Raw genomic sequence first — 10,616 nt, forward strand, 5'->3', positions numbered from 1 at the left:
ATTTACTTTTCCTATTTAGGACCTAAAGAATAGTCGTGCCACATTTCAGGTTTGTACGACACCGGGAAGTTAGAGAATTAGATTAGGTGCATTACATAGGAATGGCTGTGCCAAATTTCAAGTCTGTATGACACTGTGAAGTTACATAACATAGGGGTGTGCTTACTTTTGCAATCAGCATTGAATAATCAAGTTGTGACCCCTCTAATTTTCCTATTTACGACCTAAAGAATGCTCCTGCCAAATTTCACGTTTGTATGACAAAGTTGGAGAATTAGTGGCGAGTCAGTCAGTCCGTGAGGGCTTTCACCTTTATTTATATATAGATATAGATATACAGTATATAATGGATGTCTTAGGGACTTCTACTCTGGCAGAGGGCCTTTGCGTCTCATCAGGCACCAGTGTCCAGATGCAACTGCTACCTTTGCACCTGTGTAACTGTGTCCCTGCTTATGCCTCCGTAGTACATATTACTCAAAGGAAGTTCTACTATAACATATGTAATTTCAAATAATGAACCTGTAAATCTGACGTAATCATTAGATTTGCTTAGAAAGTGCAGAACAGCATTATAGTTAGTTACCAATTATCACCAATAGAAGCCTGGAACGCATCTTCAGGAAGCTTCCCTAAGGCACTGTTAATTCAAGCTTTCCATGTGCACCGTGTGCAATTTTCCAATGTCATTTTAGATAGATGCATTTTCAGGACCTCAGTACATGATGGAACACCTCAGCTTTGTGCGGCGAACTAATAACGTAAATCTCTGCTGCTGCAGCCGTTGATAAGCAAATAATATGAAACATACATTAAAATTAAGCAATACAAATTCTGTGCTCTCATTCCTGACGAAATATTGATAGGAAGGGATACGATTTCTCTACTTATTGTGTTTTTCCGATTTCACGTTGTCGGAGAAATATATGAAATCACGTACAAATAAGGCCTAAGAATGAAATAGTTTAATTACCGAACAGAGAAGCTCCGGTAATGGAACTTGTCCTGGCTGTAAAGCACAACTTCTGTAATAACACAGGTGATAGCAAAATTGCTGGTTGGTACTGATGATACGGCTGAATATTCGAAAATTGATGAAATGATGCTTTATTACTAAAATTTCATTATTTATTATTTTCAGCCGGAGTTTTTCAGTTCTTAGATCATCACAAGTGAGTGTGTTTCCCAGTTTATGGAGGTAGAAGAGGAGGTAACAAGAATGGGGCGCAGAGATTGCTATCACTCATGGGCCATGAAACGTGATGGGGCTAATACGGGTCTCTGCCAAAGCAAGAGGACAGCAGTACTACTGATAGTGAAAGCCAGTTAAGGGATGGGAGGCCTGGTGAACAACACATGGGGAAGCATCCAGGATTGTTCCATGGGGTTTGGATAAAAAGCAGTGGATGGTCACACATGTCCCCCATGTAAGGGTCATATAGAGGACTTGTAATGGGCCAAGTCCACATAGCACCAGAGTATACGTCCTTGTTCGCTTAACTTCAATAAAATGGGACAAAAAAGACAGAGTCCACTCTCTCCAGCGTCAGTGCAACATTTTTCACACAAGCAAACCCTGTACTCCAATCAGCTTCCTCCCTTGCAGAACTCCATCTGGTAGCCTCACTGGTCAGCAACCGGGGCAGAGGATCTGTAGCTACTAATCGCTATCTTCTTCTTCAAAAACTACTAAGTAAGCCTACTTTAATTTTATAAAGAACTTCTTTCTTCTGACAGTCTTGTGAGAAATGCTCTCAGCTGTGCCTCAGACTCTTTTCTTAACCCCTTAGTGTTCCATGATGTCCATTTATGTCATGGAGGATCCGGGTTTGTATGGAGTGGGATTAGAGGTCGGTCCCTCTCCGTAGAATGTGAGTGCCGGCTGTTTTTCAGAGCTGACATCTTCCTCCAACAGCCATGGGCTGTGCTCACTCTGACCTTGGCTGTTAACCCTTTAAAGGGGTTGTCTCGCAGCAGCAAGTGGGGTTATACACTTCTGTATGGCCATATTAATGCACTTTGTAATGTACATCGTGCATTAAATATGAGCCATACAGAAGTTATTCACTTACCTGCTCCGTTGCTGGCGTCCCCATCTCCATGGATTCTGATGTCTTCTTGCTTTTTTAGACGTGCTTGCGCTGTGCGGTCTTCTCCCCTTCTGCTCTGTCCGGTACGAGCGGTGTTCTGGCTCCGCCCCTTCTACGCGTCATCGCGTAGCTCCGCCCCGTCACGTGTGCCGATTCCAGCCAATCAGGAGGCTGGAATCGGCAATGAACCGCACAGAGCCCACGGTGCACCATGGGAAAGGACCCGCGGTGCATCGTGGGTGAAGATCCCGGCGGCCATCTTGGTGAAGGAAGAAGAAGGAAGAAGGAAGATGTCGCAGAGCGGGGATTCGGGTAAGTAATATGTATTTTTTTTTTTTTAACACATCCCTTGGGGTTGTCCTGTGCCGAACGGGGGTGGGGGCCTATGGAAAAAAAAAAAACGTTTTGGCGCAAGACAACCCCTTTAAATCAGAGATTGGGGGTCTCAAATAGACCACTTGTAATGAGATCGCAGGGTGTCATTTGTTTGCCATGTCATCTGGGGTCTTTCTGAAGGCTCGCAGGGCTTCTATTGAAAATTACCTCTCAAGCCTTGCCTTGATAAACTGCCTGTCAGATCGCAGTATAATGTAATGTATAATGCGATCAAAAAGTCATACAGAACATGGTCAAACTCCCTGCTCAGTGCAGGAATCACTAAATTAGAGATGAGCGAGCATACTCGCTAAGGACAATTGCTCGAATGAGCATTGTCCTTAGCGAGTACCTGCCCGCTCGGAAGAAACGATTCGGCTGCCGGCGCGGGTGAGAGGTGAGTTGCGGCAGTGAGCAGGGGGTAGCGTGGGGGGGGGCGGAGAGAGATCTCCCCTCCGTTCCTCCCTGCTCTCCCCCGCCCGCCGCCGGCATCCGAATCTTTTCTTCCGAGCGGGCAGGTACTCGTTAAGGACAATGCTCGATCGAGCAATTGTCCTTAGCGAGTATGCTTGCTCATCTCTACACTAAATCATCCCAGACAGATATTTGTCCAGCCTTTGTTTGAACACTTCTATTGAAGGAGAACTCACCACCACCTGTGGTAACCTGTTCCACTCATTGATCACCCTCACTGTCAGACAGAAAGTTTTTTCTAATATCTAATTTGTGTCTCCTCCCTTTCGTTTTCATCCCATTGCTTCTAGTCTTTTGTTGTGCAAATGAGAACAGGGCTGATCCCTCTGCACTGTGATAGCCTTTCAGATATTTGTAGACAGCTATTAAGTCTCCTCTCAGCCTTCTTTTTTGCAAGCTACACATTCCCAGATCCTTTAACTGATCATCATAGGACATGATTTGCAGACCGCTCACCATCTTGGTAACTCTTCTCTGAACTTGCTCCAGTTTGTCGATGTCTTTTTTAAAGTGGGGTGCCCAGAACTGGACACAGTATTCCAGATGAGGTTTGACTAAGGAAGACCAGAGGGGGATAATTACCTCAGGTGATCTAGTCTCTTTGCTTCTCCTAATACATCCCAGAATTGTGTTTGCTTTTTTGGCTGCTGCATCACATTGTTGACTCATGCTCAGTCTATGATCTATTAGATACACAAGTCTTTTTCACATGTGCTGCTGCTTAGCCCAATTCATCCTATTCTGTATATGCTTTTTTCATTTTTCTTGCCAAGACGTAGGACTTTGCATTTCTCCTTATTAAACACCATTCTTTTTGTTGCCACCTACTGTTCAAGCTTCTCTATATCTTTTTGAATACTCTCTCTCTTCCCTAGTGTTAGCTATTCTACTAGCTTTGTGTCGTCTGCAAATTTGATAAGTTTCCCATCAATTCCTTCCTCCAGATCATTTATAAAAATGTTGAACAACACTGGGCATAGGACAGGGCCTTATGGTACCTTACTTGATACATTACTCCAGTTAGATGTGCAGACATTTATGACCACTCTTTGGGTACGATCACTCAGCCAGTTGTCAATTCACCTAATAGTTTCCTTGCAATTAGAGATGAGCGAACGCGTTCGTCCGAGCTTGATATTCGTGCGAATATTAGGGTGTTCGGGATGTTCGTTATTCGTAACGAACACCATGCGGTGTTCTGGTTACTTTCACTTCCTTCCCTGAGACGTTAGCGCGCTTTTCTGGCCAATTGAAAGACAGGGAAGGCATTACAACTTCCCCCTGCAACGTTTAAGCCCTATACCACCCCCCTGCTGTGAGTGGCTGGCGAGATCAGGTGTTCGCCTAATATAAAAGTCGGCCCCTCCCGCGGCTCGCCTCAGATGCGGTGTGAGTTAGATGAGGGACAGTGCTGTTTATACCGGAGCTGCTGTAGGGAAAGAATTGGTAGTTAGTGTAGGCTTCAAGACCCCCCAAAGGTCCTTATTAGGGCCACTGATAGCTGTGTGTTGGCTGCTGTTAGCAGTGGGATTTTTTTTTCTCAAAATCGGCTCTGCAGAGCGTTGCACCTGGCATTAGGGACAGAAGTGTTGCATAGGCAGGGAGAGTGTTAGGAGTGAGTGTAGCCTTCAAGAACCTCAACGGTCCTTTCTAGGGCCATATTTATCAGTGTGCAGTACTGTCCAGGCTGCTGTTAGCTGTGCTGCATTTTTTTTGGGCTTCTCAAAATCGCCTCTGCAGAGCATTCCACCCTCCATTGATACTGCAGGGAAAGAATTGTATAGGCAGGGCCACAACACAGTTATTATTCATAGAATATACGCAGTGCTGCCTTTTGGTGGAAAAACAAGTGGAAACAAATCTATTTGTCCAGCCTCTGTCCGTCCTTACGGGCGGTGGACACGTGTGAGCTGCGTGAAAAACATTGCTAAATCATACGCACCCAGCTACGCTTTACTGCTGGCTTCGCCATTTGCTTTCCTTAATTGGGAAAAAAAATACCTGCTCTGCCAGAGTTATAATAACTCTGCTACCCTCACGTTCTGTGACACATAAGCAGGGACACAGCACAGTTATTAAACTTCTCATGTTCATTGAATATACGCAGTGCTGCCTTTTGGTGGGAAAAAACTGAAAACAAATCTATTTGTCCAGCCTCTGTCCGTCCTAACGCCTGTGGACACGTGTGAGCTGCGTGAAAAACATTGCTAAATCATACGCACCCAGCTACGCTTTACTGCTGGCTTCGCCATTTGCTTTCCTTAATTGGGAAAAAAATACCTGCTCTGCCAGAGTTATAATAACTCTGCTACCCTCACGTTCTGTGACACATAAGCAGGGACACAGCACAGTTATTAAACTTCTCATGTTCATTGAATATACGCAGTGCTGCCTTTTGGTGGAAAAAAACTGAAAACAAATCTATTTGTCCAGCCTCTGTCCGTCCTAACGCCTGTGGACACGTGTGAGCTGCGGGAAAAACATTGCTAAATCATACGCACCCAGCTACGCTTTACTGCTGGCTTCGCCATTTGCTTTCCTTAATTGGGAAAAAAATACCTGCTCTGCCAGAGTTATAATAACTCTGCTACCCTCACGTTCTGTGACACATAAGCAGGGACACAGCACAGTTATTAAACTTAGATTATTCATTCACTAGAGGCAGTGGGGCCTTTCGTTTTCCAAAAAGGGAAAAAATTATATTTGGCCTGCAGTCTTGCGCCAATTTATTTCCTGCCTGTGAAATCAAATCACTGGTAATACAGCATGCTGAGGGGTAGGGGTAGGCCTAGAGGACGTGGACGCGGCCGAGGACGCGGAGGGCCAAGTCAGGGTGTGGGCACAGGCCGAGCTCCTGATCCCGGTGTGTCGCAGCCGACTGCTGCGCGATTAGGAGAGAGGCACGTTTCTGGCGTCCCCACATTCATCGCCCAATTAATGGGTCCACGCGGGAGACGGTTATTAGAAAATGAGCAGTGTGAGCAGGTCCTGTCCTGGATGGCAGAAAGTGCTTCGAGCAACCTATCGTCAACACGCAGTTCTGCGCCGTCCACTGCTGCAAATCCGAATCCTCTGTCTGCTGCTCCTCCTTCCTCCCAGCCTCCTCACTCCACTACAATGACACCTGCTCAGGAGCGGGAACACTCCCAGGAACTGTTCTCGGGCCCCTGCTCAGATTGGGCAGCAGCGGTTCCTCTCCCACCAGAGGAGTTTATAGTCACTGATGCCCAACCATTCGAAAGTTCCCGGGGTCCGGGGGATGAGGCTGGGGACTTCCGCCAACTGTCTCAACAACTTTCTGTGGGTGAGGAGGACGATGACGATCATACACAGTTGTCTTGCAGTGAGGTAGTAGTAAGGGCAGTAAGTCCGAGGGAGCAGCGCACAGAGGATTCGGAGGAAGAGCAGCAGGACGATGAGGTGACTGACCCCACCTGGTGTGCAACGCTTACTCAGGAGGACAGGTCTTCAGAGGGGGAGTCAAGGGCATCAGCAGGGCAGGTTGCAAGAGGCAGTGCGGTGGCCAGGGCCAGGGGTAGAGGCAGGGCCAGACCGAATAATCCACCAAGTGTTTCCCAAAGCGCCCCCTCGCGCCATGCCACCCTGCAGAGGCCAAGGTGCTCTAAGGTCTGGCAGTTTTTCACAGAGACGCCTGACGACCGACGAACAGTGGTGTGCAACCTTTGTTGCGCAAAGCTCAGCCGGGGAGCCAACACCAACAGCCTCACCACCACCACCATGCGCAGGCATATGATGGCCAAGCACCCCACAAGGTGGGACGAAGGCCGTTCACCGCCTCCGGTTTGCACCCCTGCCTCTCCCCCTGTGCCCCAACCTGCCACTGAGATGCAACCCCCCTCTCAGGACACAGGCACGACCGTCTCATGGCCTGCACCCACACCCTCACCTCCGCTGTCCTCGGCCCCATCCACCAATGTCTCGCACCGCACAGTCCAGCCGTCGCTAGCGCAACTGTTGGAGCGCAAGCGCAAGTACGCCGCCACGCACCCGCACGCTCAAACGTTAACCGTCCGCATCGCAAAATTCATCAGCCTTGAGATGCTGCCGTATAGGGTTGTGGAAACGGAGTCCTTCAAAAGTATCATGGAGGCGGCGGCCCCGCGCTACTCAGTTCCCAGTCGCCACTACTTTTCCCGATGTGCCGTCCCAGCCCTGCACGACCACGTCTCCCGCAACATTGTACGCGCCCTCACCAACGCGGTTACTGCCACGGTCCACTTAACTACGGACACGTGGACAAGCACAGGCGGGCAGGGCCACTACATCTCCCTGACGGCACATTGGGTGAATTTAGTGGAGGCTGGGACAGAGTCAGAGCCTGGGACCGCTCACGTCCTACCCACCCCCAGAATTGCGGGCCCCAGCTCGGTGCTGGTATCTGCGGAGGTGTATGCTTCCTCCACTAAAGCACCCTCCTCCTCCTCCTCCTCTGTCTCGCAATCAAGATGTGTTAGCAGCAGCATGTCGCCAGCAGTCGGTGTCGCGCGGTGTGGCAGCACAGCGGTGGGCAAGCGTCAGCAGGCCGTGCTGAAACTACTCAGCTTAGGCGATAAGAGGCACACGGCCCACGAACTGCTGCAGGGTCTGACAGAGCAGACCGACCGCTGGCTTGCGCCGCTGAGCCTCCAACTGGGCATGGTCGTGTGTGACAACGGCCGTAACCTGGTGGCGGCTCTGCAGCTCGGCAGCCTCACGCACGTGCCATGCCTGGCCCACGTCTTTAATTTGGTGGTTCAGCGCTTTCTGAAAAGCTACCCACGCTTGTCAGACCTGCTCGTAAAGGCGCGCCGGCTCTGCGCACATTTCCGCAAGTCCCACACGGACGCTGCCACCCTGCGCACCCTGCAACATCACTTTAAGCTGCCAGTGCACCGACTGCTGTGCGACGTGCCCACACGGTGGAACTCTACGCTCCACATGTTGGCCAGGCTCTATGAACAACGGAGAGCTATAGTCGAATACCAACTCCAACATGGGCGGCGCAGTGGGAGTCAGCCTCCTCAATTCCTTTCAGAAGAGTGGGCCTGGTTGGCAGACATCTGCCATGTCCTTGGTAATTTTGAGGAGTCTACCCAGGTGGTGAGCGGCGATGCTACAATCATTAGCGTCACCATTCCTCTGCTATGCATCTTGAGAAATTCCCTGCAAACCATAAAGGCAGCTGCTTTGCGCTCGGAAACGGGGGCGGGGGAAGACAGTATGCCGCTGGATAGTCAGGGCACCCTCCTGTCTATTTCTCAGCGCGTACAGGAGGAGGAGGAGGAGCATGAGGAGGATGAGGAGGAGGGGGAAGAGACAGCTTGGGCCGCTGCTGACGGTACACCGGCTGATTGCCTGTCATCCTTTCAGCGTGTATGGCCTGAGGAGGAGGAGGAGGAGGAGGAGGAGGAGGAGGATCCTGAAAGTGATCTTCCTAGTGAGGACAGCCATGTGTTGCGTACAGGTACCCTGGCACACATGGCTGACTTCATGTTAGGATGCCTTTCTCGTGACCCTCGCGTTGCACGCATTCTGGCCACGACGGATTACTGGGTGTACACACTGCTCGATCCACGGTATAAGGAGAACCTGCCCACTCTGATTCCCGAAGAGGAAAGGGGTTCGAGAGTGTTGCTATACCACAGGACCCTTGCGGATAAGCTGATGGTAAAATTCCCAGCCGACAGCGCTAGTGGCAGAAGGCGCAGTACCGAGGGCAAGGTAGCAGGGGATGTGCGTAGATCGAGCAGCATGTACATCCCAGGCAGTGCAACAGTCTTTAAGGGCCTGGCCAGCTTTATGGCTCCCCACCAAGACTGTGTCACCGCTCCCCAGTCACGGCTGAGTCGGCGGGAGCACTGTAAAAGGATGGTGAGGGAGTACGTAGCGGATCGCACGACCATCCTTGGTGACGCCTCTGCCCCCTACAACTACTGGGTGTCGAAGCTGGACACGTGGCCTGAACTAGCCCTGTATGCCCTGGAGGTGCTTGCTTGTCCTGCGGCTAGCGTCTTGTCGGAAAGGGTGTTTAGTGCGGCTGGGGGAATCATCACAGATAAGCGTAGCCGCTTGTCAACCGACAGTGCCGACAGGCTAACACTCATCAAGATGAACAAAGGCTGGATTTCCCCAGACTTCTGTTCTCCACCAGCGGACAGCAGCGATACGTAAGCAATACGTAGGCTGCACCCGCGGATGGAAGCTACGTTCTCTCTCACCATCCAAAACGGGGACATTTCTGCTTCATCAATCTGTGTCTAATATTCCTCCTCCTCCTCCTCCTCCTCCTCCTGAAACCTCACGTAATCACGCTGAACGGGCAATTTTTCTTAGGGCCACAAGGCTCAGTCAAATAATTTTTCTGAACAATTTTTATAAGTTTCAATGCGCTTAAAAGCATTGGAACTTTAACTTGAACCAATTTTTCGTTACACTGGGCTGCCTCCAGGCCTAGTTACCACTTAAGCCACATTAACCAAAGCGATTAATGGGTTTCACCTGCCCTCTTGGCTGGCCATGGCCAATTTTTTGGATGTACATTAGTACTGTTGATACAGCAATTTTTGTGGGCCCTCGCCTACAGTGTAATCAAATTAATTTTTAGCCCACCTGCATTACAGCTGACGTTACCTCAGCTGTGTTGGGCAATGCAATGGGATATTTTTATGTACCGCCGGTGGGTTCCAGGGAGCCACCCATGCTGTAGGTGCACACGGAGTTTTTAATACATCTGTACACTTCTAAAGAACCCCAGTCTGACTGGGGCATGCAGTGTGGGCCGAAGCCCACCTGTATTACGCAGCACGTTACTACCTCAGCTGTGTTGGGCAATGCAATGGGATATTTTTATGTACCGCCGGTGGGTTCCAGGGAGCCACCCATGCTGTAGGTGCACACGGAGTTTTTAATACATCTGTACACTTCTAAAGAACCCCAGTCTGACTGGGGCATGCAGTGTGGGCCGAAGCCCACCTGTATTACGCACGACATTACTACCTCAGCTGTGTTGGGCAATGCAATGGGATATTTCTGTGTACCGCCGCTGGCTTCCTGGCACCCACCCAGGCAGTGGGTCCACAGGGAATTATAAATGCATCTGTTTCCACTTATAAAGAAACCCAGTCTGACTGGGGCATGCAGTGTGGGCCGAAACCCACCTGCATTAACCCTTTCCAGTCCACTGTGTGACCTGTGAAGACATTAGGGTTTTAAGGCTGTACAGCTCCGTTGTTGGTAGACGTCCGTCGGGGTTCTCTTACTGTATATTGCCAGCCTCTCTGCTGTCGGAGCCTATCCTACGTGTCAGCTCATGCAGTACTGGCTTTAGCCAGCATATAGCGCCGTTGTATAACGGCAGAAAAAGAGTAAGCCCCCTAGGAAAACCATATACAAATTGGATTGGAAAGGGTTAAGCACAACATTACTACCTCAGCTGTGTTGGGCAATGCAATGGGATATTTCTATGTACCGCCGGTGGCTTCCTGGCACCCACCCATGCTGTAGGTGCACACGGAGTTTTTACTACCTCTGTACACTTCTAAAGAACCCCAGTCTGACTGGGGCATGCAGTGTGGGCCGAAGCCCACCTGCATTAAGCACGACATTACTACCTCAGCTGTGTTGGGCAATGCAATGGGATATTTCTGTGTACCGCCGGTGGGTTCCAGGGAGCCACCC

The sequence above is a fragment of the Eleutherodactylus coqui genome, chromosome 7, assembly GCF_035609145.1.
Source record: "Eleutherodactylus coqui strain aEleCoq1 chromosome 7, aEleCoq1.hap1, whole genome shotgun sequence".
Taxonomy (NCBI): domain Eukaryota; kingdom Metazoa; phylum Chordata; class Amphibia; order Anura; family Eleutherodactylidae; genus Eleutherodactylus; species Eleutherodactylus coqui.